Here is an 11,219-nt window from a genome sequence, read left to right as displayed (position 1 = left end):
TGGGTATCGGTACCGGTATTGAATATGTTTGAACGATACCCAGCCCTACAAGAGAGGGAATAACGTGAGAGGTGGCAGAATCTTTGGGTTGGATTTTTTGGGTCTTTTTGCAATGGATACTGCTTCATGCCAAGAAAGTGAACAGAGGAGACTGAACTCAACTAAACAGAGGACATTACAAGTTTGGTGCTTATCAAAAAAAAAAAAAAAAAAAAAAAAAAACTGTTCAGCTTGGAGAGGAATATACTGTGCTTTCTTAAATAAGGACTGCCCAAAAATATTAGTATCAAAAGGAACAATAAAAAAAGAGACAGGTAGCACAGCACACAATTAGGAAGAATCGTTTACTTCCTTTGCACTAGAAATACACTTTTGTACAAAGTAAATTATTTTTTCCTACTTCTGTGCTGTGCTACTTTTCCTCTCCACTCATTTCAGGGACGTTGTGTATAAACACAAGTTACATCACTTATCAGGAATCCTGCATCTGTGCAATCAATGATGTATTAGTGCTATGAACAGAGAGGTTTAAATGTGTTCGGACGGACTGCTGTCCATACTTTTAACCTCTTTTGTACCTTTCAGAAGAACACTTAGCTTTAAAGGGTTAGTTCACCCAAATTGCAAAAGAAAAACATTGGTCTACTCACCCCTTATGGTGTCTCGCACACTTACTGTAGGTACTGCTAGACATTTGTCCACCTAATGTGCCCTATCTTTAGAGTATTTCACAGGTCCACTAGATTCTAAGAAACTGAGACTCAATCCCAGTCCATGTGGAGAAAATAATTTCAGTCAGACAGTGTCCTATGTAAATAACATATGCTACAAAAATTACAATTGTTCTTTTGGATTTGATTCACAATTTTTGAAATTGATTAGAAAATCGTCTTCAGTTAAAATAAGATTTTCAATTATTTCTATAGATTAGTCTTTGGAACTCTGGACTTAGTTTCTCTGATTTCACATTTGTTCCGAGGACATACATTGATAGCGCATCATGCTGCTGCTGATGTAGGCCGTTCAGGTTTTAGTTTAGGGTTAAAAAAAAAATTGATACATAACATTTTAAAACAATAAAACATAGAATTGATCCTCATTTAAAATGTTGTTCTCATGACGCATCACAGGTGTGTAATGTCATGGCTGATGACAAGTCGGATACTTCCCCCCATGTGCAAACAAATCTGAGCCCTCTCTCCCAAATCTCTTCCTACATACATCCTGAACTACCAAAATAAAAGACTTCCCTATAAAGATGAACCTTATATTGGTTGTGGTGCTCAAAGCAATGCATCATTCCAGAAACAGTGATGTGTTTACGGTCCAAATTTTCCATTGGGACTGCTTTCTTCTGAATAAATAGTACCAATGAAAACAGTCAAACCTCCTAAAAAAAATGTAATTCAAAGGATCTGCCTTGCTAGGGTTAGAATTTTTCTTGTAATTTTGGTGAACTCACCCTGAAAATATCCCAACATATCAGAATTAAAAATAAAGGTGCTTTATATCCAAATGCAGGAATGCATTGAGGGTTTTAATGATCAAATATGATGTATTCCTACAGAGACTTCAAACTGCATAGCAGTTTATGTAAATAGCTGTATAATATCTGTCTTTATAGCCTGCTAAATCTGTGCTACCACTCGTGCTGTTAAGGCTGAACTGTGTATGTGTGTGTTTGTATTTGTAAACAGTATTTCACTTATTCATTAACCAAGTATCTCTTTGTTCTGTGTCACTGAGCAACAAAAAGACACTTGATTATGAAAAATGAAATATATTCAGAATGAAAAAGTGTAATCAGAAGCCTGTATATTCAAATGTCAAAATGTCTTCTTTTTTTTTTTTTTACCACAAAGCACATTATGCCTTTTCTTAGTCTCATTTCTTCAGGGTAATGTCCCCTTTTTTTTTTTTTTTTTTTTTTTGCAAATAATACCATCCAGTGACTTGGCTCAAAATTAAACCACTCAATCCTATGAGAGAAATGTTATTTGACATGTAACCCCCAAAATGGTCCAACTCTCTTAAAATAAACATCAAACTAGCAGGCAAAACTCCATCTCTAAGTCTCAGAGACAGTGGATCAAGGGTGTTTGCAGCATGCCAGCTCCATCTGTTTGGCCATATCTCTCCCATTAGTGGAAATGCATCCTCAGGGAGGCTTTGCTAGAAGAAAAGCAGACTGCAGTGTTGTAAATACTTTAAGCTTCGAGTGGAGATCTGAAAAGCTCTATTGGGAAACAGGACATCTGAACAGCTTCCTGGATCATCAGCCCGGACTAGCGGAGGCTAGTGCATTTCCAACATGCACAGTAGACAAGCTGTTAGTTAAACGAGCACTGGTTGATTTAGATGTGTAATTTAGCCTAGTTCAGGTTTTAGGGGACTTTCTCTAAGCTTCTGATCTGCTACTTTTAATCATATCATACGCACCTGCCCGACAAAAGAATTGTGCAAAAATGTTTTCCTACGTAATAAGTCATTCTTTAACACGGCCACATACGTTTTTTGTTCCTACCCTGTAAAACGACACTTAGGAGCGTTTCATAAATTAGCGCCCCTAGCGGTGGCAGGCCCTTATTTCTAAATGTAAAAGGTCACAGTTTTAAACACATTAACGCTTGGTTAGGTTTATGCACAAAAGCTACTTGGTTAGGTTTATGCACAAAGCCTACTTGGTTAGGTTTAGGCAACAAAACTGCCAAGGTAAATTTGGAAAAAGATTGCGGTTCGGGTTAAAATTAGTTTGCATTTGTTACATTAGATTAGATTAGATTAGATTCAACTTTATTATCATTGTGCAGAGTACAAGTACAAAGACAACGAAATGCAGTTTGCCTCCAACCAGAAGTGCAAAAAGAGCAGAAAAGTGCAATGTGATATTCAAGTATAGACAGGACAAGAAATATAGTGCAGCGTAGACAGTAGTGTACAGTTAGTTAAGAGAAGATGATTTAGAGTAATATAAATTAAATATAAATTTGTTATGCCGTTACCTTATAAGAACAGAATAAATATGGCTATGTAATATGAACAATGTATGAACAACATGTACAGATATGTGCAATGTAGAGGCAGTAACATTAGAATAGTAGTAACAATAATATAGATGTATGCAAAATAAGTATGGATATTCAGTATGAACCATATAGACACATATGTACAGTGTGTACAGCTATGTGCAGTGTGGAAACAGTACCACTGTAGTGCAGAAACAGTAACATTATAAGAGTAGTAAGAATAAGTGTATGTGCAGGATGAATAGTATGAAGAGCAGTAGAATATGGCTATGTATAAGTGTAGTTACAGTATGTACATTTCTAAATAAATAGAACACTATGGGTGGGATAGGGGGGTTGGGCGCTTAGTTGGTTGGTTGTCACCGGGATGCAGAGCTAGAGTTCACAAGGGTGACAGCCGCAGAAAAACAGGTGGACCTTCTTGAGTCTCCTCAGAAAGAAGAGACGCTGGTGAGCCTTCTTGATCAGGGTAGAGGTGTTGAGGGTCCAAGAGAGGTCCTCAGAGATGTGGACACCCAGAAACTTGAAGCTGGTACTGGACACGCTCCACCTCAGTCCCATTGATGGGAATGGGGGATGTTTGTGCTAGCTTTAGACTTCCTGAAGTCCACAATGAGCTCTTTGGTCTTCTTAGTTACTTGACTTCCATGTGAGCGTACATGATATAATAACTCACTTGACATAGAGGGCGACGTAGTTCCTTTTGCTACGTAAAGTTAAAATGACTTGCCTTTTACCTTTATTTTCAAATGGGCCACCAACACTGCTGTCCTGGGTGAAAGTCCTGTGTTTGTTTGACCTCTCCACCTCCCCTCACACTCTTTCTGGATGTTAATACCACGTTACATGACTTCTTGCTTGGTTCGCGACATAATTACTACGGCCAATAGAGGTCTAACAATAAACGTAAATATAGGTCGTAATTGCTTCTTACCTATGTGGTCATTTTTTGGGGGGAGTACTGTCTCAAATATTTACAAAAATATGAAAAACGTGTGAGGAAATGAATATGTGTGAGGAAGCATAAATTGACTAAATGTGACAAAAACCACTTCACAGCCAAAGCAATGAAATGCAACAGAGTCCAAAATGATGGGAAACAACAGCAACAAAAATGCCTTAAGGACACATGAACAAAATAAATTTAAACTGCACAAATGACAAAAAACCAAAGTGTGTGCCCAAACCCTTTAAAATATTCATGCTCACTCTGTTTTTGCCATTAAAAATTAAGATGCTGCACTTGAATTAAACACACTCCCAGTCAGTTGCAGCGATGAGCCCAATTAGTTTAACTTTTTACAAGACTGTTGAAAACAACAAGCCAGCTGAGGCTGTTTCACTTAACCCTGTTAAACAATAAACAATCAAGTGGCGTAAAATCTCTTTCAATTATCTCTGCCGAGTATAAAACACTTGCTAACAAAGTGGATGGAAGGAAATGAGCACAGGCATGGTTTTTCACATGCATTTCAGAATCAGAAACTGGTTTATTGCCAGGTATTTGCCCATACTAGGAATTTGTCTTGGTGATTTGGTACATAACAATAAACACAGTGCAAAGTCAGTAGACATAATATGAAATAAAATAAAGACAATAGAAATACGAAAAAAAATATAACAAAATACACCCAAAAATATACCTGTTTCAATGCTCAGCCTGTGCATTGGTCTCATTGGGGATGCACAGATGTATACAGTATGTACTATTTACTTGTACAAGCAACTTGCCTAGTTCCCTTCCCAAAAAATTTAAGTTGCTCCCAAACACTACACTTCAGTATAAGTGCATAATTTTTTATTTTATTTTTTTGAAACCAGATGAATGAATGTCTTTAGTGTCACTGCATTTACGTACAATGAGATTGTAGAGCCACTCTAGCAAGGTACATCATTATAAAACATATAGTATAGATGTAAGTATTGGCACCAGAAAACTGAACATAGTGAGCTTTGTAAAGATAAATGTCATGGCAGGGCTGTTGTATTGGATTCCATAAGATTGTACAGGTGTACCTAATAAGGTGGCCACTGAGTGTAGGTGGCCTCTCATTCCCACATTCATCTGTGAGCAATTCTGACAATAGATCCTTGTGTTTTGACAGATTGTAAGCAACACTGGAGGCCTCAGCTGTACGTGTGCGGTGGTGACGATTTAAAGCTATAGTGCGTAGTTTCTGTCTCCCCCATGAGGAATTCTAAGTAATGACAACAAAACTGTCGGCACATCCACGTGATACAAGCCTTCCGTGATCGCGCACCACCCCCACCCTTCTCCACACAGTTGCTAGTAGCCAAGGAGGACACGGAGGATTCAAAAAACTTGATGGACTCTTCCGAAAACTTATTCACTCGAGTTTCTGCACACAAAAGTCGCCGGACGGCACAATCTTCAGAACGTAGCCATACTGAGAAATCCAGATAGAGTTGTGTGGAGCTGATAGTCTTAATTAGCTTTGTAGCAACTCATTTGGCAATGGCTTGAATGTAACGGACGGTTGTTAATATCTAAAATTTATGCACTAAAGCTTTAAGCAATTCATATGTTTTGAATGCTCTTTTAATATAATATAATTTTCCTCCGGTCTCAAAACATCTCGCCAAAGGACTACATTTGAAAATTAGAAATGTTGATTAATGTGCATTGCCCTGATAAATAAATAAATGAAATAAATAGATGAAAATAATGAGCTCTCACTTTAGCTTGCAATTAGTAAATGAGTAATGTTACCTGAAATAACCATTGTTCCCACAAGACAGCATGCAAAAATTCTGCATGTCATACCCCCCCCTCTCTGTCTCTCTCCCTGTTTCCAGTCTGCCTCTTCACTGTCAACTATCCAATAAAGGTGAATAAAAAAAAAGATGAAGGAAGCACAGAAATCATATCAGCCAAAAAACATTAAAACATGACTTACTCCTCTACTGTGTGCCAATACAAAACCTTGTACCAACTGTTTCTTCTTCCTCCATTCCATATAGTAAATCAACTTCTGCTGACTTCTTTAAAGTGGTTCTTACAATGTCAACACAGGACTAAAGTGCCACACTCTTTATTCTTGATACTGACAGACCACCTGGAAAAAAGGTTGAGAGGCTAAAAGCTGAAGAATAGGTCTGGATAACAAGAGCCACCTGTGAAGCAAAGTAAAGACACTTTTGGATGTAGTAAAACAAAAAAGGGAGCATAACCTATGATCTTTTCTAATAATATTCCTTTGTAAAAAAAAAAGTTAACAGATGTGTCACAAGATTTATAGCTCAGTAGATACTGTCGGCATTGGCAGTCAAAGTATGGATACTATGTAAGCACTGTGAGGCCTTTTGCATTCCAGCGTCTCTGTAGTTCTGCAGTTATGTAAATGATCAAGCAAGAAGGGAAATTGGAGGGTGGAGTTGGCAGGGTGGAGGGAAAGGTTGTGATTAATGTTATGAGACTATGAAGACAGGTTAAAGACTTTTATTTAGGTTGGGGAGTTTGAAGGCTGAGCCCCGAGGCTAACAGCTGTTTTCAGGGCTGACTGGAGTGAAGCCTGTTTTCAAGGAGATTAGAAACAGGAATCAGGGTAGAGTGCCGAGCTGTAGTGCTCTCCTAATTACAACCACATGACCTTTGACCACACTCATCTGTCAGAGGGAGACAGGACTGAGGGGTAGACGGAGGGGGATAAGCATGGGGGATAAGAAAGAGTAAAACAGGTATAGGAGCAAATGAGCGGCTGGGATTTATGTAAAGAGAAAATAATGAAACTGGAAGTTGAATGAAAATATGTAGAGCAGATGAAAAGGTGCAAATCAGTTCCCAACAGTTCCTTAAAATCACAAAATTACAACTCTTTAAAACAGAAAACCCAAAGATATAAATCTAAAAAAATCAACAGTTTCTTGATCTACAATCCCCTACTGCTGCATACATAGAGCAGACAGGAAGGCATGCTGGGAGAGAGCCAACTAAGCTTTCATATAGCCTCCAAAGTAAGCAACATCATTTTTGAGGGTTGGAGAGTTATACCCCTTTTTGATGGCGTGTTGATATGAACATAACAGTGTGTGTGTGTGCGTGTGTGTGTGCGTGTGTGTGTGCGTGTGTGTGTGTGTGTTACCTAATGGAGACACATTGAGGTCATTCAGAGTTTTATGTTGGCACCATTCTGCAGCTGTTTTTTTCTTCTCTTTCTTGGCTTCACAATTGACAGTAAGCAGTGCTTTTTTGGGGCCTGTTAGATTGAAGTAAAGGATTTACTCAAATGTATATATACAACGGGCCCAAACAGTTATAAATAACAAGAAACACAGTCGAGAAGATGCATGACATTAAAACATGACACAGGACAACAATACAAAATAAGTTACAGCTGACAACAGTTTGTTACTACTTACGTTGAAGTTCTTTATTTAAAGTGATGGTTCGGAGTAATTTCACCCTAGGGTCCTTTGCACCACGACCTCGAGCCAAACAACCCCCCCAGAAGCTTTTTTCACCTGGATCAAACATTGGGAGAGTTAGCGTTATCAGCTGAATAGCTTAGTGCAGGCGCTAATGGATCCAACTGTGTATTTCGTAAGTTACCCCACTAATAATGCCCCAAATTATACCAAACTTCTACAGTAGTACAAATAGGTCATGTACTCATAAAACGATGGATTGGAAAGTTTGTAATTACACCAGGAGTTTGTTTAAATAACACTTGCCTGCTGGCTTCTGCTCTCTGCTGCTACCGGCAGTAAGACGAGTGCTTAGGGACGTCTACAAATTACAACACCGAAAAGAGATACAACAAACATATTTATTAGTTTAATGATTAAATAAGGTAATGTCTCCAAACTTAGCTCAATTATAACTTGTCTCCTGCTAGTTGTACTACAGCACTTACTTTTAAGAAATAAGTTAAATTAATAAATATGTTTGTTGTATCTCTATCCCGTCGGCTCCTTCCATCCGGTCTTCAGGCTCCTTCAACACCACCAGTGTCTAGACTCCATCAAGGGTTATGCCTACTCATGGCTTCTCTACCCCTTATCAATTATTTAAATAATGATGGAGTCTAATCTCCAAAGACTCTATACATTTCATATTGTGCATTTGTACAAATAAACCTTTGCATATTTGCAACAAATTCTCTCCTGATTGAAACGCGTCACGTTTCACGTCAGTGTTTGAGTCAGTCTTTACTCATGGGGTATCGAGAATAACATTGAGGCGGCTTTAGTAAGAGATATTTATAAAGACAATTCTAGTGTGTAGCTCTCTTCTTGTTGTTAGCAGACAGTGTTGAATACGATATTTATCTTGTGCAACACAAGGCACAACGATAAACTGCATCACGTTGTTTCAAAGGGTGCATACATACGTGCAGTAACACATTATACGTGATGCATTATTAGAGTTGCTTCAAACTTTCCATAATGTATTATTATATCTTACAACACAAACCTTGTGTTGAAGGACAACACATTAGGTCAAATTTTACTTTGACCTAATTTAAGTTTTTTTATATCAGAAATATGGGTTTCTTTCAACCAAATTGTACAAAAATAACCAAATTGCCCAAAAATAACATGGATGCATGGATGTACGTTGTATGGAAGCCATACAACATTCTCCACAGGTAAAATTAATTACTTATTACTTTCATTAAATTTTGGGTGGTTTATTCAATTTTATAGCATTTGAAAATGTTTACATGGTTTCAAAACAGTATGCTAACTAAACTTCAATGTACCAGTCTGTGAGCCACGTAACATCCTCTGATCTTAAGTATTAATCACAATAATACATAATTTCTGCCTATTTTAAACAAAATAATGAAGTATAATGTCATATAAATGAGGTTTATTTACTATGAATATAAAAAGCGTTGAAATAAGTGACAACATTTTTTTTTTAAAAAGGCATCGAAAAAAGCTGATGTAAAATTTCGAAATAAAATCAACAAAAATGTCAGAAAAAGTGCCACATATTCAAATGTGACCCGAAAGGACAACAAGTTCATGGCCGACGGGAAAACAACACAAGGGATAATCATAATACTTTAAAAGAACATGCATCATAAATGTGCATATACATTTTAGCATTAAAGTATGTTCTTTAGCTAGAGAGTATTGTTGTGGCCATAACACCTTCACAGTAAGAGTGTATTGATATCATAGGACAGAGGAAGGATACAGCAGTCATAGTGTAGTCATAGTAACAGCACATTAAGAGCCTTAAAAGATCATAGCAAGTAGAAGCTTGGCAGCTCATGAATCACGATATTGAAAACACCTCATAACCTTGTATGTAAGAACAACTAAGTGATTTTTTAACATAGTGATGTTTGAGCTTAGAGTTTATGTTATGTTTATAATCATGGTTGATCATACTTCAGTTATTATACATTACAATGCTTTATAAGGTCTTGCAGAAACTCTCACGCATTACTTTGCATGCATCAAGATATCTATAAAAATATCTAAAATATCGGTGTTTCTGAGTATCAAAAGCGTTCATTTCCATTTCAGTTTTTGTTCCAGGTTAACAATGAGTTTTTATCAAACCAATGTAATTTAAAGTGTCATAATGCTTTTAAAGGATACGCTGTGTGAGGATCCAACTGCTGTCTGACTGTGTCCTTTTCACATTTTCCATTCCAGTGTATCTCGGTCTATCCCCCAACACTGATTCTTCTCTGTTTCCCTCACTACCTAATCATTGGGTAATGGCTCTTAGGAGAGCACTGCCAGAGTGCTGCTGGGTGAGTGAGGGAGGGGAGGAGGTGCATGCCCACTGCCAGACACTGCTCAACGCTCCCTAGGCTTTATTTTATCTCGCGGGGAAGGTCATGAGTTGAGCAAAGACGAGCAGATTCAGGTCTGTGCAAATGAGGTAAAATCTCGTCTTGAGCCTGGAGGACAAGCAGAGACTTTTTTTAAGAACACGATTTAAAACAAAATCTAGAGTCTACTCACGTTCACTTAAACTGCTGGACAGTTAAAGCTGTTTGGACCATCGTTTTTTTCAGTTGAGTTTATTTCAATCACATAGATACACATCACATACATAACATAAATGGTTAAGTGTGTCACAAAAGTGTCACCTTAATTCATACAGTGTCATCTCGTTTATAATCAATACTGACCGAAAACGTGTAGGTTGAAGCATTTGCTTATTACACCTACCCTTTTTACATTCTATTTTATTTATATTTTGTAGTGCTGTCAAACGATTAAAATATTTTATCGTGATTAATCGCATTAATGTCATAGTTAACTCGCAATTAATCACATATTTTTATCTATTCTAAATGTCCCTTGATTTCTTTTTGTCCCTTTATTTTTTCTCATTTTAATGCTCTTATCAACATGGAAAAGTGGATCGGCTTGCATTGTGCAAATGTTTTTTCATTGATAACAACATTGGCATATACTGTAGTGTTCAAGTTCACACTAACATTCTCACTTGGAGCAGTCATTCACAACGTTAACAGGCCTACATGCATTAGCCGCCCATTTAGCTATGGCTGCAGTAAGTTTGTTCTTAGTTGTGGTATCCATGTGCTTCTGTCTGAAGTCATCCATTGTCGCCTGGCTTTGACGGGGGGGTGGGGGGGTGGGGGGGGGGGAATTCCCATCAGCTGTGTGCTTGGCCATCTAGTGGTATTTCAGACTGGACGTGCTGCGATGATAGCTCAGTTCACAACGACAAAACACACAGATCACTTTGGTCTTGTCAATGGAACCATTCGGCCACTTTTTAAAAGTAAACTTTCCATTCAGAATCTTATTGCCTTCCATTTCGGCGTCTCGCGCTCGCCATCCACTCCACACTTTGGCCGGCACGCAAGCCCAAACAAGTGTGTGCGGCATGCCTGTTGTTTTGGTTCCGGTCAAGCGAGATCCAGTGTGGTGTTGTAGTTTTTCTAACGTTACTAGTTGTTGCAACAGCATGTGAAAAAAAACTACAAAGTTTGCTAAGCCAAAAAGAACGTTAATTTCACGATAAAAAAATGTACGCCGTTAAAATGGGTTTGCGTTAACGCCGTTAATAACGCGTTTAACTGACAGCACTAATATTTTGTTCTTAGGTCCCCTTAGAATCTTATAAATCTTATTAAATGTATTGTTATTACTTTCTGTATGTTATATACATACTATATTACCTATTAACACACATTACGTGCAGAAGATATGGAACAAAAAAATAAACAAAATACA

Source organism: Perca flavescens, chromosome 2 (assembly GCF_004354835.1).
Source record: "Perca flavescens isolate YP-PL-M2 chromosome 2, PFLA_1.0, whole genome shotgun sequence".
Lineage (NCBI taxonomy): Eukaryota > Metazoa > Chordata > Actinopteri > Perciformes > Percidae > Perca > Perca flavescens.
The sequence above is the reverse complement of the archived record's forward strand: the minus strand, read 5'-3'. Positions refer to the sequence as shown.